Raw genomic sequence first — 10,653 nt, 5'->3', positions numbered from 1 at the left:
ATAGAACTCAGCGACGAGACAGAATTCAGAGGTGGAAAGTTGTGTCGCACAGGAACAGGCCAAGAACTCTCGGAGGATGGGATAGTGGAGCTCCGACTCTCAACAAAATTTAATTTTCTGTAGCAGTTTACTATCTGGGTTTCTATAATTGTGGTCTCGCTCATCTTTCAAAGGGTTCAATACAGGTAACTGCTTACCCCAAGCAGGTGGGAAGGTAAAGAAAGAGGGGGCCCCTGCTCAGGAGACACCATTGAAACAGCATATTACCTACAGTGGCAGCACAACCCAAGTCCCAGCAAAGGGGAGCCTTCCAATGACTCTTGACCCCCATCCATGCTCTGGAAATGAAGTGGGAAAATGGATTACAGGGAAACGTATGGACATCCCCTCCTCCACCAAAAAAAAAAAAAATTTGAAGCAGAAGCTCCCGCTGGTCTCCCAGGCCTTCTGTTCCGGATATAACAAGCCCCTGGGCAACTTGATGTGTACAAACTAAGCCAGACCAGCTCATGGGACAAGGCCTCTGCTTACTGCGGTTCCTACTTGGCCTCATCCATGTCTCATCACCTGCGTCCAGAAGCTTGGCCTCTGGCGTAACAGGACCACAAGCTCCAGCGGTAACTCCAGGGTGTCTCAGCAGCTGCTCTGAGGGCCAGGCCATCTGCGCAGCTCTGGACGCTGGTAAGATCAGTGGCACCCTGAATGGACTGTGGAGTGACCTCAAGTGAGGGCCAGCGGTCTCCAGGTAACTGCTCCACACTTGACTTTATATTTTTCAAAATGCCTCAGCGTGGAGAAAGCAGCTCTCAGCCTTTCAGGGTTGGGGGTCGGAAGGGGAAGCACAGGGAGGTGTCTCAGTAGCATCACGGCCAGGACTAGAATATATATTTTCTATCAGCTGTATTTTTAACCTCCCTATACCTGCCTGCCAGTCACCCACCTGCTATTTATTAAATCAAATGTGGCAACACATAACAGCAGGGCACTGGTATAAGACATGACCTCAGGACAACAGAAATACCAAAATAAGGACTAATGAGGAGTGCAGGAAGTACATGAGAGAAAGGAGGGTGCCATGAAGTGGGCAGGAAATAAAGCATGGACATTTCAAGGCGTAAGGGCCATTGGAGCAATAAGTAGTACCTCCAAGAATACAAGATTTTGACAGATGGGGAAAGAGTATTCCAGCAGAGGGAACATGAGTAAAAATATGGAGGTAAAAAACCAGGGGCACACACAGGCACAGTGCTGATCCATTTGGTTCAAGTGTAATAGATGGTTGGCACGGCCAGAAAGAGAGACTTAAGAGGACATCACAACCACCTTATATGCAGAACAAGGGGGCAGGATGCCAGTTTGGCAGTTCTCCAAGACAGACCAATAGGTTATTCCTTCATGGGCAGAGAAGCTCTTTCTATTTCCTTCCCATGAGCTGGCACTCCCAGCCAGATTCAGAGTTCCGTATGCTTATTGGGGGGTGGGAGTCAGGGGGAGACTTACCTTTTCCTTCATCTGAAGAGCAGCTATAAGTGCCCACTAGAAATCCACATCTTCAAGGGCATCAATTCAACCCAACGCATGCTAAGTATTTAGGTTGTGTTAGGTAGGCACTGAAAGGGGATAATAGAGGTACAATCAAGTTGTAATTCCACATTGAGGTCACTAGTCTACAGTGACTCTGAGAAACTTCTAGAGCTTTATCTTTTGTCAAACAGAAGGCCAATACTTAGTACAATGCAGGTATTCCTAAAGGAGAGCTTGTGGTGCAAACACTATTACCTGGTATTGAACTGAATCAAACAGAGCTGAACTGGAAGAAAAGTATAGGCTAGCATATCCTTTTCATTTCCAGCTGCATCATAATTTCATGCTTTAATGAAATTATGTCCACAGAGAACAAAAGGTATGAAGAGTAAAAACTGCCAATGTGACTTCTTTTCTTAAAGACAAAATGTAACTGACCTTTAATCAAAGTCATTGCTAGTAAGTAAAACTAATAGTTGCTTTCAGAAAATTATCTTTCTTTGGTAAACTCTTTAGAAAAAATATTTGTGGGGAAAGAGATAAGTATTACCTACCCTAGTAAATGATGTGGCCCAAATATTTTTTTTAAAAGTGGTGCTTACATACCAAATAAGTAGTTTGCCAAACTCAATTTTTTTTCCACATTATATATTTCTACCTCATTCAAAGGTGTACATACCACGCTCTCAGTATGCCATTTAGCCTGAGAATAGTATGTAAGCTGAGAAATTGATGTTCCCATAATGCATTTCAGCATTAAATTTAAAATTTATACCATGAATGTAGAATTCATACTATTTCATATTTTAATGGTTGGATTTTCCAATGCTTAATCCATAATAGTATTTTCAGCACTAATAATACTTAAAATGAGTGAATTAAACCCTGAATGGGCACATCTCGCTACTCCACCTACTGGCCATAGATGAAATGTCTACACAATGTGATGCTTGTGCGAAGCAGACAATAATGCAACAGTCTCAAAAAGAGAAAACCAAAAACCCAAGAAAGCTAGAGCCAAATTCTACTTTCAAGACGATCACAGCAGGGAACTCAGCCGCCTCCAATTTAAGTCTGAAAAACTGAACAGAATACACATCCTGAACGTCTGTAATGAGGCTTGAAAATGTACCAAGACAAAACCCCTAATACTTTTAAGCCCTCTAGGTAAGGTTGCCAAAGCGTGTCCATGTCTCACTGTCTGGATCTCACCGTTACAACGCACCTGTTGGCCAAACTCACTTCTCTAGAACTGATAAGAATTACTTCAGTGTAAATAACAAGTGTAATCTGGGCACAGAGCAGCTGGTGCATGACTGGAAAGAACAGTGACTTGCTCACTTTCTAAGTGTTGACACATACTAGTGCTTCCAAATCACAAATTATTTGGTCTTCTCTCCCAGGAAGGCCATTTCCAGAGACCTCATTCTCACACTGGACTGGCCTGGGGAACCCATGGGAGGAGACCAAATTATCTTGCAGCCATAGTTGTGAACATGCTGGAGCCATACTTGGAAACTGGCCCAGAGAACTGGGGATGCCCAGGACTACTAGTTACAACCAATTCACAGCTAAGACAACAATAATGAAAAGACAGTATCAGATCCATTTAAAGCATTACAAAATGAATTAAAACATTATCAAATAAAGGCTCAGTCACTGGGGGGGCGTCTTTTATTTATATGATTTATCATAAACTTATTTTTTCAATTTTTTTTGACTCAATATTATCCACTAAGGCCAGTGTCTACCAACAGAAAGTGTCCAATGTCAAGTCTCACCCCAACCTTAACAAAGCAAGTGACTTCTGCATACCTGGCAGCCATCTCCAAAGGACGCACCTCCATGTTGTCCCCATTTCACTCATTTAGATATATACACAAAAGACCTGTCCCTTGTCTTAAAGGTTACTGGATTTGATGTGTAGACAGAAGAGTAAGCCCCATGTTATGATTCTTATGCAAGTGATTTTACATTTTCTTTTTTCCAAAAAGATAGCTGCCAACTTAAATGTGTCATGATACACAGGGTTTACAAGGTCACTATAACTTTCATTAGCTCCAGGGGATGTTGCCTGAAACTTCACATTTTGCTTCATTACACTGTAACTGTTCAGTTATTTTTTAACCCCAAAGAACAGAAGGGTACAGTGTAATTCTTCGGGTCACAATGCCAGCATTGGCTGTGGAGTTTGTCACAGGTAAGACAACGGAAGTTAAAATTCTGTAATTCCAATACTTCAGGGAGGTGGAAAATATATGCTGGCCTGGGCAGTGTGAATGAGTGAAGCTACAGTGTGCATGATCACCTATAATGGAAGAGATTCAAGATCATTCATACTTCCATGTTCAAGACTACAAAAGTCACAAGCCCACAGAGCAGTAACTGACAGCTAGCCAAAGTACAAGAGTTGGAAAGTAGCCTGGGGAAATCTTCAACAATGGCCTGGAAAACTGGGTCAGAATTACTCACAAAGCTCCTCATCCTTTCCCAGAAGAAAATGTGAGAGTATGTCTTTTATATGGCAATTTATTTGTATATATGTATAAACTTGGTATGGCCTTAATGCTGCAGTTAAGGATTTGTTTGGCTACCACCTTAAGCAGCGTGTTAAGCAATCGCTTCCTTAATGTAACATTTTTACTTCTTACAGGACTCTTAACCTTGATCAACCAATTCCCTTTTGCCTCTTATTCTTCCCTTTTTTGCATGTAGTCATAAAAGTTATGGCAGTTATTTTTTGGCTTGTAAAAACAAAAACAAAAAAACAAAAAACCTGTTTCTGCAGTTTGAAGATGGAATGTAAAATTTCTGTGATACATGTATATAAAAATATATTTATTGAACCATCCACATACACATATCCATGCTGATTCCAATGGAAAAATATTAAAGTTTTCTGTAATTTTCTCTGTGGTTAATCCATAGTTGTTATTCAACCAACTTTATATGTAGGAGAGCTTTTGATGTTTTGCAATTACCCCAGAAAGAAGCCTACATATAATCTGGAAAACATAATTTCACTTAAGACAAGGCTTTATGTTATTCATTCAAGAAATATTTATTGATATGTGCGCTACGGGAGATACAAAGATGACTCAGACACAGATCCTGCCCATAGGAGCTTACAGTCTAGGAGGGGAGATAGAACACACACAGGATACATAGTCAGAGCTATGCTGCAGTAAGATGAGTCTAGTACTGGGTATAACGTAGGCAGGGGTAAGAAGAGGTCAAGGAAGCTGAGAGGCCACTGAAATCATCCAGGCGAGGAGGAGAGAGATGTGAAAGACTGTTGAGGTAGAACTGACAGGACTTAGCTGGACAATGGATGTGGGCAGTAAGAGAAAGGGCGGCAGACAGCTTAGACTTGGGCAAGGGTGATAACATGAACTGAAAGAACAATGGAGTAGGTTTGTGAAAATAAAAATTGGCACATAAAATTCTTCTGCATAGAAACAAAGTGCCTAAGATATACTGGGCACAGTCAGAAAGAAATGACTAATGACTCAGACCAGGGATGGAAGTACCTCAAAATGACCAGTGACTTCCTCCCTCCTCTGCCCACCACTCAAAACTTCCCAACAATCCCCTCCACTATGAAATGTCATAGTGTCTAAAATTGACTCAATGCAGTCTTATCTCTAGGCATGCCTTCCTGGAGAAAATGAAAACAGAAACACATTAATCCATTCAGCTAAAGGAGTCATCACTGAAGGTCTCTCACGGGAGCCACTGTACCTTCTGGTGGAGTACAGGGAGTAATTCCCTCAGCCCTTGACCTCTAGGAGGTTATGTTCTAATAATGTAGTAAAAACAGATACAGGTCAATCTAATTCTAGGTTGAAGTTTTCAGCTAGGAGAAAAGCATCAAGTGCTCTAGAAACACACATTTTCCTAAAAATGAAGATTGAGACAGACTATCAAACAGGAGGGACAATGTGGAAGAGAAGAAGATGAGAAAGAATTTGTTCCTCACTTCAAATTCTGGCCAGATCCACCACCAAATAGGGGTTCCCCACTCCTGTTGCAAATCTCTTCTCTCTTAGGGGAAAAACGAATTAGTTATTGAACTGGGTGTTCAAAAAAAAGTGACTTAAATGGCAAGGAATGTGTACAGGGGGAAAGCAGATGCAAGTCTACAGGGAAGAGAGGCACTTGAAGCCACGGAGTCAGCAATGCCTGGCTCATCAGAGGAACCAGAAATGGTCCACAATGGCCAGAGCATCACTTCCATGAAGAACGGGAGAAATCACTGGAAAGGACGATTAGGACCCTGGTACTACATGGCACTGCCAGGCACTGAACAGGGTACATGCCTAAGACCAGATTGCTGCCCCTTAGGAGCTTACAGTTATAACAATACGAGGTGAAAAAAGCACCACAATGTACAGAATGTAAAATGCTGACAGATTGAGGAGAAATTTACAGCTGAGTTTCAGCTATTAACACATTAGGATACCCAATAGCTTTCTGACAGCTAGTAGTAAACCCATCCCTGAGGGGAGCACATGTTGATGTCCTTAGACAACAGGCCCTGCTAGAAGTGGGCATTAAGACAGTTGTTCTAAGAAAAGAGAGAAAACCTAGGCATGACAACTGAGCGATACAGCAGCAACTGGGTGAGCATCCGAAATGTGGCTCCCTCCTCCCCCCCCCACCCTAACCTTTACCAGCTCTGGCTTCCTGCAGTGAACCCGGAGCAGTCTAGTAATAATCGCGGAGGGTGCTTCATGTTACTCCTACAAGCTAATTTCGAACTCTGTGCTAATAATCGATTCTCTGAGCCACCTGTATCTTCTGAAAAATGAAGGGGTTGTACACATCATTTTAGTCCTTTCCAGCACTAACTTCCTATGACTCAAAGAATTCCAGGAGCCTCCTGCTTCTTGTGGTGATAATCAGAATGGGAATTAAGGAAACATTCTAATGTTTCCCATTTAAAATTATGGTTTTTTCCATATAAATCACAAATGATTCCTATACCATCAGCTAAGTTCCACCTTCACCCCACTCTTCTTCAAATTCTAACATCTACATAGCTATGTGAATTTACTTTTAACAAGATATGTTCTACATAATCTACTTAAGTGCGCACTGAATCTTTAAAGAAAGGAAGTCTTTTTCTTCTCCCTACTTCCTTTATGCCAGCTTCTTGGTATGTCTTCATTTAAAAGGACCAAATCAATAAATATATATCACAAAAACATTTAAGAATTTAAACCAAATCCAAAGTCGAATTGGTGACATCAAAGCTTGGGGAAAATTTCAGGAACCAAATGGTTAATGTTAACAACAGTCAAAATTGCTTATATCCAGATTAAATGACACACAATCATCCCTATAATTACTACCAGAAGTATAAGCAAACTTCCCCTAAGTGGGTTTGTGGAAAAACTACTTGATAAAGAAATTCAGTGGTGAATTTCTGGTACACAACACAACCCTTCGCTTCCTATTCTGAAGACAACAGGACACACTGGGCAGACACAAGTCCCCGAGGGAAGCTGTACCACTGGCCACATTTTGAAGTACTGAGCACATGTGGATTTCGGTGGTTGGCCCGGTCGCATGTTATGCCAGTAACAGAGGAACTGACTTCTCATAATATTTTCTTCTCACAGGGAACTATTATAAAAGAAAAAAACAAAGACTACCAAGTTCAAGTGGAAATTGGGGGAAGGCAGACTGTCTAAGGTTTTCAAAACAAGTCACTCAATCAAAAAGCAAAAAAAACCTTGATTCTAAAGAATACATTAGCATAAGCCAAAACTAAAATGGGACAGTGGTTCTAGGCCACTTCTAATCAACTCTTTATTCCTTCAGGCCATGAGGAGAGACTGTTTCATGAAAGCATGAACACAGCAGTCTAATTTCAACATATTCACTAAAAAAAGAACGTAAATAAAAGTTCTATCTCACATGCCACCACTTTTCCTTTAGTAAGAGTTCACAGGCCTGCCTATGGTCCCCAGAACTCTTACAGCACAGTACACAAACACAAATCCCAAAATGTACTACTACTGCCTTAACCACCAGAAATCCTTACATGATTATCTAGTACCACATGGCCTCTATTTGATCAGCAACTTTAATCTACAACCTCATCCCACACAAGACATTGCTAAGTTGCTAATCTAGTCCTTAAGGTTTCTAGAACATCTGTAGAAGACTACCTTACGTGTCCAATGCCCACTTTTGGTATATTAGACAGTTAGCTAGAACCCCATATTCAAATAAATGTTGATGTCGCTTCTTTTACAAGGTTCAAAATTGCTGAACTAAAAGGTTATTTGTATGCAGTTCTGGCAGAGATTCTTTTTAAGTAGCACAAAAATAAAACTTCAATATAAAAGATATCTTTAGATCAGTAGATTTGACAAATGCAACCATTTATAAAAAACAAATAGGCCACTCAGCATAAACAATGGTTTACAAATTTAAACTTCATAGAAAGATTATTTCCATATAGATTCTAACACATGTTTTCTATAAAGTGCCTCATTTTCCACTAACTCATTAAGCTCTACCAGGGTTTTCAAATAAAAGGGTGAAGGCAAGTTTCAGAGGATGCAATTCTAAGCATAAAACACACCTGCTATAAACTCACCTGGACTACGCTCTGAGAAAAGTTATCATCCATATCCAGACTTCAAGATTATACTGTATGTATTATTAAACCAGATAAGAAAATAATCTAAGAACAAGTCATTATTATTGTGTTACCAAACAGTCTGCAAATCGAAAGAAGTATTGTTTTGTTTTTTTTTTTAAATCAATGTTTGCTTATATCACTACCCTAAAGGAAATGGAGAACAAAAATGCCAACTTTATTAAGAATATTTTATACTCTGGTCTCTTTATGATAGTAATCTTATGGTCAAGTCCTATTATCTTAATGTGTCATTCAAATGTAAATAGGTAGGCATTTTTGTTCTAGAGAAAAAGCATCTGTTTTAGAGGCCAATCCGCTCCTTGCTACATGGACGGCTGGGAGACCTAGTCATGTAACTGCTCTGATGCCATTTCTTCATCTATTAGTTTGGGGAAAACAGTACCTAACTCAGAGTTGCTGTGAAAATTATTTTTTCAACCTAAAACTAACGTGCAATTCAACTAACGCTGTGGCAGTAACCTACTCAAATAACTATTTTTGGATTATCCATTTCACTGTTCCCAGCAATAGCTCAAAAAGTTGAGAACATGGGAATACACAAGTAAAGCCAAACCTCACCATAAAAGCAAACAAAAGTATTTTTTACGTCTCAAGATGTATTTATTTTTAAAAGACTAAGATGCACATTGAACCAAACTAATCTTACCCAGATAAGATACGAGGCAAGTAAACTGGTGAAGGACATCAAGCTCAGTAAGAAAGAACTATACATTGGGTCATTCCTACAGATGAAAAATTGTGTTTTAAAACCTGAAAGGTTGAATATGATGAGCTGATGCTGCCTACAGAAAAATCTTACCCTAACCTATTTTATTTTCACTGTCTACCTGTGTGAATATATCTATCTCTATGGTATCACATTTATTCCAAGAGCAATAATGTAAACAACGATATCAGGATTTTTAATAGTGTTTACCATGATGTTAAATCCTATTTATAAAAGTCCAATGACAGTCAAAACTCCAAAATCACCCAAATTCTGGCTGGTTGAAATTACTGAAGCAAACTTTTTTCTAAGATTATGCTAGAACTCCCTGCAACAAGATACAAGCAGCGTCTAGCATACTGATATACCTTTCCACAATTTTTTTAAAAACACACAATTAATACAAATGTAGGAAAATGAAATTACTTACAGTAGATGTTACTATAATTCCCAAAAGAGATAGCTATTTGTGAATTCATTTATTTTTATTTATCTGAGGGTGTATTTCAAAGGAATGCATCTTCAACTCTGGCAGTAGCCATGCACCGCCCTGCCCACCACACATCACAGGAGGAAGACTGTCCGTGTTTTCAATGCAGCTGCTCCATTTTCACAGAACGGGTGGCACTACTGGCCTCCACCCACTCAATGACAGATACAGTGTCCCCTCCAAATGCCCCACAATCTCACACAGTTCCAAACGTCCTCTCGGACATAACAGCCCCTGACTGAGTACACTACATCTCGTTAGTGCCCTTAAACTTCCGAGTAGAAAGTATTCCTGTTCTGAAATGTATGGTTTAGTATTTACCTGTGAAAATGATTTCTGAGTTATTCATAATTCATGACTTTACAATTACTACAAAAAACACTCAGGCTAAGTTTTTTGTTTTGTTTTGTTTTTTCCTTTCCACCACAAGCTTAATATAAGCTACAGAAGTACAAGCTGAATTTCTTTTAATTATCACTGGCCTGGGCCAAATTAAGTGGTTACCAAATAATTATTTAAACTGACCCCCAAAACAGCGAAGTGCCTCAGTCATCAGTTTCTTTACATGAGGGAGATGCTGCCAATTTTCAAATATTTGGTACTGAGGACCAACTGATAAAATCGAATTTCATTTTAGTTTAAGACTACACCCTTCAGCAAACCTAGTGCCCCAGTAACAGAAAAACAAGCACTCCTATTCCTACTCACACTATCCTCAAACAACAGCCCTAAAGATGAACACTGTGAAGAAAATATAAATAAGTTAAATTTGACAACCTCGTTGCCCTTCAATTAGTAATGATAAAATATCACTCAAAGGCTTGTTCCACAAATGTGTAAACAAACCTTCACCCACCTCACACACAGCACTCAACATACTATGTAAAACGAGTGTTACTCTATATTGCCAGATTAAATTTTCTTCAAGAAATATTTTAATAAAAATTGGCCATTTCCAAGATGCACCCACTGCATGCCCATCAATAAAAGAGAACCATTAACAAAATAGAAAATTTACCATATGGCTATGATGTAAAGGAAAAAGACTAGCAGACACTCAAGCACATCAGCAAAGTCCAATATTAAAATCACATTCCTTCTCATGGGCTAGTTAGAATTCTGAACACACCGAAATAAAACGCAGAACTATTTAAGTCAAAGGACCTCTTCAGAAACGTTTGTCCTTGAAGGCATTCCAGTTTGAGACTCAATTTCATCGTAAGGCATACATAACAAATGAACAGAAGACACACAAGA

Source organism: Furipterus horrens, unplaced genomic scaffold (genome assembly GCF_987537825.1).
Source record: "Furipterus horrens unplaced genomic scaffold, mFurHor1.1.pri manual_scaffold_10, whole genome shotgun sequence".
In the NCBI taxonomy this organism is placed as follows: Eukaryota; Metazoa; Chordata; class Mammalia; order Chiroptera; family Furipteridae; genus Furipterus; species Furipterus horrens.
Note: the sequence above shows the minus strand (reverse complement) of the source record.